The sequence below is a fragment of the Triticum urartu genome, chromosome 2A (genome assembly GCF_056163025.1).
Source record: "Triticum urartu cultivar PI428250 chromosome 2A, HENAU_Tu73, whole genome shotgun sequence".
Lineage (NCBI taxonomy): Eukaryota > Viridiplantae > Streptophyta > Magnoliopsida > Poales > Poaceae > Triticum > Triticum urartu.
Genome location: NC_141874.1, coordinates 20,705,537 through 20,719,037, shown reverse-complemented (window position 1 = coordinate 20,719,037; position 13,501 = coordinate 20,705,537). Strand labels below are relative to the sequence as shown.

General features: G+C 43.3%; 1 pseudogene; it reads left to right on the top strand.

The window, feature by feature from the left end:
- The first annotated feature begins 437 nt into the window (after positions 1-437).
- Positions 438-13,501, top strand: part of LOC147983010 (serpin-Z2B pseudogene) — a 36,479-nt pseudogene continuing 23,415 nt past the window's right edge.

The window sequence follows — 13,501 nt, the reverse complement described above, 5'->3', positions numbered from 1 at the left end:
TACCCCCTGATGTTTAGCCTAGAGAAGATTATGGTACATTTTTTTTCTTTGGGTGGTACACTACAATTTATTTACCCCTCGGAGACTTGAAACTATGAAGCTACAAGAAGCCTTACGATTTGTGTTCCTGAGCATGAAAAGAGCCAACAATCTTGCCTTTGGCCTGCTTTGGCACTAATTTTATTTAGTCCCATGCATCAATGATCAATTAGATTTTTTTGATAATAGAGAAGCAAATTTTTTGTTGTTAAAATAAACTTGATCAAATCAAGCATTATCCATTTGTAGAGCTTGTTTTACTCCTGGAAGCACATATAAGGCACGGCAGAGAGGTCAGCAGCAGGAGGTGCTGTATATAGGTGAGAATGGTTATTATTGAAGCACTTAATTACTAGGAAGGAAATAACTAAGCGCCTAACAATAGTATGATTGTCGTTATGTACATGCAGCCAGAGGAGGCAAAGGAGCGGATCAACTCATGGGTGGCGGCGTTGATGAACGACCTCATCCCCACCCTGATCGGCCGTGACGCGTTGTCCTACCTCACCGACCTAGTGCTCGTCAACGCCATCTACTTCAAGGGCAAGTGAAACAAGTCATTCGACGAGGAACGCCATCTGTTTCACCGCCTTGACAGCACCGCCATAGACACGCCCTTCATGCGTGGCTTTAGTAGGCAAAGAATCACGTGGCACAACGGCTTCAAGGTGCTCCAGCTGCGCTACGAGCAAGGCCGCCCCTTGCCCGCGCAGTCGCAGCCAGAGCCGATCTACTCAATGTTTGTCTTCCTCCCCGACGCACGCGACGGGCTGTGTTGGTTGGCCAACCAGATCGCCTGCGACCCTGACTTTTTGCGCAAGCACCTGCCGAGGAGCGACGTGGAGGTCGATGATTTCTGGCTGCCTACATTCAAGGTCAGCTTTGACATGACTATGAACGGCATTCTCTGCGACATGGGCTCAAGGAGGCTTTTGAGATGGGGAAGGCCGACCTATCTGATGTGGCCGGACGGGGCGGGGGGGGGGGGGAGGTGGTCGGCGCTACAGGAAGTGATCCACCGAGCCGTCATCGATGTGAATGAGGAAGGCACCAAGGCCGCGGCTGCCACCGTGATGATAATAGGGGTGTTTGGTTCAAGGGCGAAGTTGGGTTAGCTGGTGCTACCTCTTGAGCACTGCGTTGGTTTTCCCCGAAGAGGGAGGGATGATGCAGCAAAGTAGCGTAAGTATTTCCCTCAGTTTTTTAGAACCAAGGTATCAATCCAGTAGGAGGCTACGCGCGAGTCCATCGTACCTGCACAAAACAAATAAATCCTCGCAACCAACGCAAATAGGGGTTGTCAATCCCTATAGGGCCACTTACGAGAGTGAGATCTGATAGATATGATAAGATAAGATTTTTGGTATTTTTATGATAAAGATGCAAAGTAAAATAAAGGCAAAGTAAATAGCAAAGGAAATAACTAAGTAGTAGGCGATTAATATGATAGAGATAGACCCGGGGGCATATGTTTCACTAGTGGCTTCTCTCAAGAGCATAAGTATTCTATGGTGGGTGAACAAATTACTATTGAGCAATTGACAGAATTGAGCATAGTTATGAGAATATCTAGGTATGATCATGTATATAGGCATCACGTCCGAGACAAGTAGACCGACTCCTGCCTGCATCTACTACTATTACTCCACTCATCGATCGCTATCCAGCATGCATTTAGAGTATTAAGTTAGAAACAGAGTAACGCCTTAAGCAAGATGACATGATTTAGAGGGATAGACTCATGCAATATGAAGAAAACCCCATCTTGTTATCCTCAATGGCAACAATACAATACGTGCCTTGCTGCCCTTACTGTCACCGGGAAAGGACACCGCAAGATTGAACCCAAAGCTAAGCACTTCTCCCATTGCAAGAAAGATCAATCTAGTAGGCCAAACCAAACTGATAATTCGAAAAGACTTGCAAAGATAACCAATCATACATAAAAGAATTCAGAGAAGATTCAAATATTGTTCATAGATAGACTTGATCATAAACCCACAATTCATCGGTCTCAACAAACACACTGCAAAAAGAAGATTACATCGAATGGTTCTCTACAAGAGAGGGGGAGAACATTGTATTGAGATCCAAAAAGAGAGAAGAAGCCATCAAGCTACTAACTATGGACCTGTAGGTCTGATGTAAACTACTCACACTTCATCAGAGGGGCTATGGTGTTGATGTAGAAGCCCTCCGTGATCGATGCCCCCTCCGGCGGAGCTCCGGAACAGGCCCCAAGATGGGATCTCGTGGATACAGGAAGTTGCGGCGGTGGAATTAGGGTTTTGGCTCCGTATCTGATCGTTTGGGGGTACGTAGGTATATATAGGAGGAAGGAGTATGTCGGTGGAGCAATAGGGGGCCCACGAGGGTGGAGGGCGCGCCTGGTGGGGGTGGGCGCGCCCCCTACCTCGTGGCCTCCTCTCTTGTGCCTTGACGTAGGGTCCAAGTCTCCCGGGTCTTGTTCGTTGAGAAAATCACGTTCCCGAAGGTTTCATTCCGTTTGGACTCCGTTTGATATTCCTTTTCTTCAAAACCCTAAAAGAGGCAAAAAAACAACAATTCTGGGCTGGGCCTCCGGTTAATAGGTTAATCCCAAAAATAATATAAAAGTGGATAATAAAGCCCAATAATATCCAAAATAGTAGATAATATAGCATGGAGCAATCAAAAATTATAGATACATTGGAGACGTATCAGCTGGTGATATCCCCAGCCACCTGGTTAGGGATAACCACATTTGATTGTTTGGCTGAATGGGGTTGGTTGTGTTGGATAGCCAATTTTTGGTGTTTGGCCGGAAGGATGAGAAGTGGATAGATTCTTGCAATGACACACATTGTTCAATCGGTTCATTACAATTGTCCTGCCCACTTCTTCGAACTGAAGACTATGCTGAAATTCTCGGTGGATCTAGAATCAGTATTAATATTTGCAGAGGCTGCAATAGTGTAGGCTTATAGTTATCTCAGTGCTATCAAAAAGACATAAAAGGGGGACACCAGCATCAAACACACGCACACATCAGACCGGGACTGTCTTGCTGATTCTATTCGTTGGCTCGGTGCTCCTCCGTGCTAGCTGCAGATAAATGGGAAGATGCTTCAGATCTGGTACACGGAGGGATCGAGCTACACTGTCCATGAAAGTTTGCAGAGAAATGAAAGAGGGAAAAGAGGAGGCCAGAGAGCCGCCGGCACTGACGTAACCCGCCGCTGGCGCCTTCTTTCCCCGGCTCCATGGCGCCCCCGTTCCCCGAGCGCTGCCGCTCCGACCTGGAATCGCCGCCGTTGCCTTCCACTGTCGTGGGGAGAGGTCAGAATAGAGACAGGTATATTTCCATGTGGGGAGGTGAAATAGGAAAATGCTTCGGCGTGGGCGGGGTGGCTGCCCTCGTCTGCCAGTTTCTCGTGGCTATCGGCAGCCAAGTTTTCGGTCGAATATTCCCTAAATCGGGTTATCCGAGCCATCACATCCTTCCTTCCAAACGCATGGCATCCCTAAAAAATCTGGCTATCCCTATCCCATCGAGGGATAGCCTCAGAACCAAATGCCACCGTAGCACGACTAGTGCCCTACCTCCGCCATCGCGGCGTGTGGCCTTTGTTGCTGACCATCCTTTTGCCTTCTTTGTCACCGAGGTGTCAGGTGGTGCGATCCTATTCGAGGGGCACATTGTTGACCCCACAATCAATTGAGGGGGAGGGAGGACCGAACATGCATGCTTGAGTTTATGTGTGGATTTTTTTTCTTTGAAAATGCCAAAGACTATATAATAGTAACATGAACCCTTAGAATAACAACTTTACAGAAATCCCTCAAAAAAACAACTTTACAGAAATATACAAATACAACTAAATTATTGGGGTCTCGAAATATTCTTCCTCCTGCATCCATAGACAGTGCGCTGCTACGCAATACTCCTTGTCACATCTGGTTCTCCTTCTTAGTGTAGTAAGCTTGTTTAAACCCAATAGCTTGTAAAAGCTCCCAATAGCTTGTCACATCTGGTTCTCCTTCTTAGTGTAGTAAGCTTGTTTAAACCCAATAGCTTGTAAAAGCTACGCCTGGAATCGCGGCTCCGAATCGCACCTCGCCCGGCTAGACGGAGTCAGGAACACAACTCTCACACGTTCCCGATTGAGACCGGAACTGGCCAACCTTTGTTGGTCAGAACTAGAGCCGGAGAAATACATACGCCCCGTCCATTCCGTAGAACAAAGCCACTGAGACAAATCTGCAAAAGAAAAAAAAAGCAATCTGGAGAACCAGATCTGGGACGCATGCTTCCAAACGTGTAAAAAGGCACCATCATGAGAAGGAGGAGACATGAAGGACTTATTCCATGCCAACGTCATCTCCATCCCCTCACTACTGACAATTGGGGACAAAAAAATACAACTAAAAACCTTACCCTATGATCACCAGTTCGAAACAACAATATCCCCACTCCGTCCAGTCGCCAAAGCGGCCAAGGGAGGGAGAGGGCGCCCGTCGGCGATGGTGATCTAGCTTCCATGCTCCAACATGGGACATGTCGACTTGTGGGCCGGTCCTGGATAGGGCTCTTATCCGGCGAAGTGATAGTCGGCGGTGGTGTGCTCCGCCATCGGTATTCGTACTTGTAGTGACCATTCCATCTTGCGGTGGCAGATTCACTGTGGATTGTGCTGGCCACCGAAAGGTCTTCGTGAGCGTTCCTCTTGCTAGATCCGGTGGTTGACTTCGGATGCAAACTATGAACGACGGCTTGACGTGGTGGGATGGTTGTACAACGGTGTGGTTGCACATCGCATGTAGCTGCTAGGATTGCGGACTAGTTGTGGCAACAACACATAAGTGACATCGATGGTGGTGCAGTGGTGCTACTCGAGCACCTGGTCTCGAGCTCTGGGGAGATAGCATAGGTCTGGCTCGAGTTAGCTATACCTGGCAATCGCGATATTTCTACGCCGTTACCTTGTTGAACGCATTACTCGCTATTTTTCAGAGTGAAAACCTAGATTATGGCCCTGGGTGGTTGTATTAGGTGATAGCGGCGCTTGAGCATCGCTCCCGTCATAACGCTACACAACTGAGGTTTTTTAGTTAGCTACCCACTTGTGTCACGTATAACAAATTTTCGCCATCGAAAATGGCCTGCTGACGGTTTTCGTCGTCACCCCCGCCGTCATCGAAGCACCGTCACACACACAAAAAAATCTTGACGGTACCACTTTTTCTCTCACCTAAGATCGTGTCTTAGGTGGCGAACCTATTTTTTCATGAATCACCATTTTCGGTGATGGTCGATATTATCTCCTATGATAGGCAAATTTGTCACCTAAGATCATTTTTTGTGACGATAATCCATCAACATTAATCGGTTCATCGATTTGACCGGTCAAAGATTCTCACAATGGGCTTAGCAGATGCCAACGTGATTGCTTCCATGTGGGTAAGGATGTGGTTTTATCATCAATGGTGGCCATCAATAGTAACTAGGGCGTCAGGTTTGACCGGTCAACAATGCTGACATATGGGCTTAGTCGATGCTAGCATTGCTGTTTACATGTGGGTCCAGACATGGGTGACATGGCTCCTTGCATGTGGGTACATATGTTGGTGACGGCATGCCTAACTGTCACAGTTTATCGCCGAAGATACAATCATAAAGTTCACGAGAGTGTTCGCTGAAACTGCGGCGAGGGTTTATGGAGAGCAGTATCTGCGCACCTAATGTCAAGGACACGACAAAGCTTCAAACGATGCATGGAGCAAAAGACTGGTTTGGGATGCTAGGGAGTGTTGACTGTATGGCTGGAGGTGAAAGAATTGCTCTGCAACTTCACACGACCAGTTCACCAGGCATTGCAAGGATCTAACAATAATTTTGGAAGTTGTTGCCTTTGAAGATTTTTGGATCTAGCACTGCTAGTTTGGGTTGTCTAGGTCTCACAATGGCATCAATATCTTGCAGAGATCTCATCTATTCGCAAATGTTAGTTTGTGGTACTTCTCCACCTTGCAACTTTACGATGAATGGTCATAAGTATGGCTAAATCTACTATCTAGCCGATGACATCTATCAATCTTGGTCAACATCTGTGAATTCAATTTCACTTTACCTACATGTAAGTCGCCTGAAAAATGAATTTGGGTCAGTCAATTTTTGAGCCACTGATTTCTGCTTCAGGATTTGTGCTATTTGTTTTTTTTCTGTTGTGTGTTGTCTTGTTTTGAGCTAATATTTTCAACTCACCACTGTTTTGGGTCAGTCGAATGCCAATTGGGCTAAAGCCCACTTCTTGTTTTTATAGGCCCATGGTGCTCGTCTTTTCTTCTGTTTGCATGCCTTTTTTTTTCTTTATCTTAGCCGGTTACTATGGGTATTTTTAGGATGTTGGGTGAGCGCAAAATGTATAGATGCGAATACCATATAATGTAGTATAAATTACATTAGAGTGTAAAAATTACACCATTATACGTTTATTTCTTACATACTAAATATGTGCAAAGTTGTGTGCAAGTTTATAAGCTCATTTTTTTTATTTTTCTTTATTCTTAAATGAAAAACTTCATTTTTTATTATGTTACAGTTTCGTTTCATTTCCTTTCTTCTTTGAGGTTGATACTAATGTCACTATATCATTCCTATTTAAGAAACATCTTTTTTTTTCTTCAAGTACCACCCTTATATGCTCATTCTTGCATATTATAGAAAGGCATAATTTTCATGTAAATTTTGTGCAATTTTTTTCACTGTTTGCTTCTTTCATATTCTGTGTTGTTAAATAGTAATACAAAATTCATTTAAATTTATTTTTGAAAATTCCACTATTATATACTTATTCTTGCATATTATAAAAACGCTCAATTTCTATGTAAATTGTGTGTATATTTTGATATTTTTTTCTTGTGAAAGGGTAATACCGATACCACAAATTCATTCTTCCACTAGTAGAAAAAGGGTCAAACGTGAAGCACATTAGTGCCGGTTTGAATTAGAGCCGGCACTAATGTGCACATTAGTGCCGGTTCGTGGCGGCGATCAATAGTACCGGTTCGTGGCTAACCTTTAGTACCGGTTCATGCCACGAACCGGTACTAAAGAGGCTGTGTCAGCCTGCGGTCAGGCTATGGCCCCACCATCACCATTTAGTGCCGGTTCGTACCACGGACCGGTACTAATGAGGTTACGGCAAGCTGTTTTTAGTCCCACCTCGCCAAGAGAGAGGCAGTATGAGCGGTTTATAAGCCGTGAGTGCACAGACAATGACGAAGAGTTGCAATGCTCACCTATATGTTGATTAGCTTCAAGCCTTGCGGAATAGCATAGATTGCACTGAGCTATGTGCAGTGCAGTCTACACTATTCCAAAAGGCTTGAAGCAAATTAACCAGCATTGCACCTCTTTTTTATTTTAATAACTTATTTAAACTCCGGACTTCTTTTGTGTTCAGTATGCAGCATTTAAAGCGACGTCATCAATTTCCAACATGTTCTGACATCATTTGTTGTTTTTCGGTCATTTACCTAATTGTTTAGAGAGCTAAATGACCGTGAAATTGAAAATCACTACAAAATGAATCTTGAAAATGTTGAAACTTGGCATGGTATCATCATATCACCCGCATAGCATGCGCGAAAGAGTAGAGAGGGTCACGGCAAAAACTGGACGCACTTCGTGTACAAACTGGACATACTCTTTCCGAGTATCAGGGTTTCGGACGAGAACTCATCTGTTACATGGCCACTTCAATGTTTTTTAAACTTATTTGAACTCCGGACTTCTTTTGTGTTTAGTATGCAGCATTTAAAGCGACGTCATCAATTTCCAACATGTTCTGACATCATTTGTTGTTTTTCGGTCATTTACCTAATTGTTTAGAGAGCTAAATGACCGTGAAATTGAAAATCACTACAAAATGAATCCTGAAAATGTTGAAACTTGGCATGGTATCATCATATCACCCGCATAGCATGCGCGAAAGAGTAGAGAGGGTCACGGCAAAAACTGGACGCACTTCGTGTACAAACTGGACAAACTCTTTCCGAGTATCAGGGTTTCGGAGTCCGGAGTGAGTACTAATGTGCATCCCACCAATCAGGAAGAATCACACGGATCGTGTGTTTCTTTCTAGCTCTTGCGAGTCGTTGGATCAAGGGTGTGTTTCTTCCTAGCTCATGTGAGTCGTTGGATCGAAACTACCACAATCACTTTGTGAGCCAGACGACCCTATATATAGCCCACCTCTCGCCTTCCCTGCATAAGTCTTTCAGTTCATCGACTACATACATCTACCAGTTCATCGACTGCATACATCTACCAGTTCATCGACTGAATACAAATCATTCAGATTCGCCATCATACGTCCAACCGTGCATTTGATATGCATATATATATGCATCACGAGCCACGGTTGGGCTGTATGATGGCGATACCGATTGGTTTGTTATAGATCCGACATAAAAGGTTTGATACAACTTCTTTTTTGTGACATAAGAGCTATCTCTCCTCCTATCTATTTTAGTTACACAACTACCTATTTGTGCCAAATTTTTGCATCATAAGCATCCATGTTAGCTGGACTTACAAGTAATGCGATTTAACCAAACTATCTTGTAATCTTCGCCAAGAGAGAGGCAGTATGAGCGGTTTATAAACCGTGAGTGCACAGACAATGACGAAGAGTTGCAATGCTCATCTACATGTTGATTAGCTTCAAGCCTTGCGGAATAGCATAGATTGCACTGAGCTATGTGCAGTGCAGTCTACACTATTCCGAAAGGCTTGAAGCAAATTAACCAGCATTGCACCTCTTTTTTATTTTTAATAACTTATTTAAACTCCGGACTTCTTTTGTGTTTAGTATGCAGCATTTAAAGCAACGTCATCAATTTCCAACATGTTCTGACATCATTTGTTGTTTTTCGGTCATTTACCTAATTGTTTAGAGAGCTAAATGGCCGTGAAATTGAAAATCGCTACAAAATGAATCCTGAAAATGTTGAAACTTGGCATGGTATCATCATATCACCCGCATAGCATGCGCGAAAGAGTAGAGAGGGTCACGGCAAAAACTGGACGCACTTCGTGTACAAACTGGACAAACTCTTTCCGAGTATCAGGGTTTCGGAGTCCGGAGTGAGTACTAATGTGCATCCCACCAATCAGGAAGAATCACACGGATCGTGTGTTTCTTTCTAGCTCTTGCGAGTCGTTGGATCAAGGGTGTGTTTCTTCCTAGCTCATGTGAGTCGTTGGATCGAAACTACCACAATCACTTTGTGAGCCAGACGACCCTATATATAGCCCACCTCTCGCCTTCCCTGCATAAGTCTTTCAGTTCATCGACTACATACATCTACCAGTTCATCGACTGCATACATCTACCAGTTCATCGACTGAATACAAATCATTCAGATTCGCCATCATACGTCCAACCGTGCATTTGATATGCATATATATATGCATCACGAGCCACGGTTGGGCTGTATGATGGCGATACCGATTGGTTTGTTATAGATCCAACATAAAAGGTTTGATACAACTTCTTTTTTGTGACATAAGAGCTATCTCTCCTCCTATCTATTTTAGTTACACAACTACCTATTTGTGCCAAATTTTTGCATCATAAGCATCCATGTTAGCTGGACTTACAAGTAATGCGATTTAACCAAACTATCTTGTGATCTTCGCCAAGAGAGAGGCAGTATGAGCGGTTTATAAACCGTGAGTGCACAGACAATGACGAAGAGTTGCAATGCTCATCTACATGTTGATTAGCTTCAAGCCTTGCGGAATAGCATAGATTGCACTGAGCTATGTGCAGTGCAGTCTACACTATTCCGAAAGGCTTGAAGCAAATTAACCAGCATTGCACCTCTTTTTTATTTTTAATAACTTATTTAAACTCCGGACTTCTTTTGTGTTTAGTATGCAGCATTTAAAGCAACGTCATCAATTTCCAACATGTTCTGACATCATTTGTTGTTTTTCGGTCATTTACCTAATTGTTTAGAGAGCTAAATGGCCGTGAAATTGAAAATCGCTACAAAATGAATCCTGAAAATGTTGAAACTTGGCATGGTATCATCATATCACCCGCATAGCATGCGCGAAAGAGTAGAGAGGGTCACGGCAAAAACTGGACGCACTTCGTGTACAAACTGGACAAACTCTTTCCGAGTATCAGGGTTTCGGAGTCCGGAGTGAGTACTAATGTGCATCCCACCAATCAGGAAGAATCACACGGATCGTGTGTTTCTTTCTAGCTCTTGCGAGTCGTTGGATCAAGGGTGTGTTTCTTCCTAGCTCATGTGAGTCGTTGGATCGAAACTACCACAATCACTTTGTGAGCCAGACGACCCTATATATAGCCCACCTCTCGCCTTCCCTGCATAAGTCTTTCAGTTCATCGACTACATACATCTACCAGTTCATCGACTGCATACATCTACCAGTTCATCGACTGAATACAAATCATTCGGATTCGCCATCATACGTCCAACCGTGCATTTGATATGCATATATATGCATCACGAGCCACGGTTGGGCTGTATGATGGCGATACCGATTGGTTTGTTATAGATCCGACATAAAAGGTTTGATACAACTTCTTTTTTGTGACATAAGAGCTATCTCTCCTCCTACCTATTTTAGTTACACAACTACTCAAAAATAAATAAAAGAAAATAAGTAATGCAGAAAAGAAAAAACTATATAAAAAATTTGTTGGCGCACTGCCCTGTGGGTCTACCAGACCTAGGGTGTGCAAATGCAGGCCCAGAAGGGCCAGCAGACTCACAGGGCAGCGCGCCCTAATTAATTAGGCCCAGAAGCCTGCTATATAGAGGAGTTCGAAGAGGTAGCCGCGGCTGGGTTTATAAACCAGTGCGGCTGCCCTTCGCCGGGCGAGGTGGGACTAAACTTTGGGGTGGCAGCGCAAGGCCTTTAGTACCGGTTGGTGGCTCCAACCGGTACTAAAGGCCCCCCCTTTAGTACCGGTTGGTGGCTCCAACCGGTACTAAAAGCCTTCGTTTCCCGCCGCTTGGCCTGGCGAAAATAGGCCTTTAGTACCGGTTGGAGCCACGAACCGGTACTAAAGGACCATCCTATATATATAGCACTTATGAAAATTTCAGTTTCATCCCCACTCGTCTCCAACCTCTGCCGCGCGCGCCGCTCGATCCCGTCATCGCCGCCCATCGCCCGTACCGTCGTCCGTCGTCATCGTCGCTGTCCCCGCCGCCGCCCGTCGTCGTCGTCGTCTCGCGCTGCCGCCCCGAACGCCGCCGCCGTCCCTCGCCATCGCCGTGGCCGTACGTCTCTCTCTCGCTCCCGCACACACATACACACACATACATACACACACATACACACACACACACACCGGCGCCCCCGCCCCGTACGCCGGCGCCCCCGCTCGTACATACAGGGCGGCGGCGTACGGGGCCGCACACACACACATATACCACACACACACGCATACGCACACACATACACACATACGTACACACATATACGTATATATACACATACATGCATACACACACACATACACACACACACACATTTTTTTACTTATTTTCTGTTTTTTAGAAAAGTTAATTAGATGATCGAATGTTAGATTAATGTCGAATGTTAGATGAATTAGCTAGCTAGATAGAAAAATTGTCGAACTAGAGATTAGAACTAGTTAAATAATTAATATAACTAGTTTATTTTTAGTAAGAAAATTTAGGTATATGAGATTAGAACTAGTGGAATAATTAATATAACTAGTTTATTTTTAGTAAGAAAATTTAGGTATATGAGATTAGAACTAGTTGAATAATTAATATAACTAGTTTATTTTTAGTAAGAAAATTTAGGTATATGAGATTTGATGATCTAATTAAAATATTATTTGTTAATGAGTTTTTCTGTTTATTTAATTTTTTATATATTTTGAGTTTATATAAATGTTAGATTCATGTCGAATGTTAGATGAATTAGATAGAAAAGTTAAATATATAGTAATGTCAATTGAATATATAGTTAGATATATTAATGTCAAATGTTAGATGAATATATATTTGGCTAGATATAGGTGTTTAATGTTTCACCTATATGAACATAGGAAATGTCATCTGACGACGAAAAAGATTTTATTATGTGCGAACACTGTGAAGACCAGCGCGGCCTGTGCGACCAAAATTTCCTTGTTGATGGTAGGCGCTTCAGCATCAAGCTGGATGAGACATTCGAAGTTGATACAGTAAGTCACTTTGTTAATTATTATTTGAATGTAAAACTTATACTTCATTTGCTTCAACTTATAATTTTAAATTTTCACTATTCTACTAGCGCATCCCCTGCCATGCAAGAATTTTTGTCTTGGATAAGATAGGTTTTAGTGCTATAGATGATATGGAGGTAAAGAGAGTTTACTTGAAGACGGAGCATGGGTATACTTTCAACGTCAAATTATATAATGGAGACACATACACCCATTTTGAATGCAAAACTTGGCAAGCACTATGCAAGGCTTATGCATTTGAGCCTGATATGGTTATCACCTTTGATATTCGTCCGGAAGATGATATTGAAGGTAATATAGACATCTGGGTCGATGTGCAAACGCCTCCAGTCCTACCATTTGGTGAGTTTTTCTCAACCATGCATGCATATGTTTATGTCTTTCATACAGTTTATTCAAAAATAGTTGACAACTAATTTGTATTGTCAGCTTATTTCGGTTCAAGCAAACATGTCCGGCGCTTGGTAGACAGGACCTACTACTGCCCCGGGGCTCAACTAAACTGCGAGGAGATAAGTCATTATGTTTCATGGCTTGAGGATCTTAATACTGTCAAGACAAATTTTTTTCCTAAACTTAGAAATGTTAGTACTCAAAACGTGCGACCAATGGTGATCGTATTGAACTACGGTCACATCTATAATCAAAAGATGGTAAGATTTTAAATATTTGTCCTTAATTAGTGCATCTTTTGCATACATTATTTTTGAAGCTAAACTTTCATTGCTTAGTATATTAATTACTATACGATGTTGTTCAACAGGGACTTCCGATGACAGTTGTGCCTCAGTGGATCGAGACAAAAGGTCGCATGTCAATGGTTAGCTTACGACCAAGATTTCCTACATTGCACATGAGTGCATTCAGGATTTCTAAAAGCGAAGAATGCTTAATAGTGAAAGATTGGAGCAAAATTGTTAACGATCGCAGAGAAGTACTAGGGGGCAGTAAGGAGAAGCGCAACCCAAGATTAGGAGACAGATTCATCTGCATGCTCCAGTATGATGAATCAGGAGAGCTATACATGTTCTATGCTATTCTACCGGAGAGGGAGCAGCAGGATCAGTAGCTACTACTTCGAATTCATGCTCTTAATTAGTACTTGTCTCATGGATCCGTGTCCTGAACTTCGATGTTGGTGATGATTATGTTGAACTTGATGATATCTCTTTGCT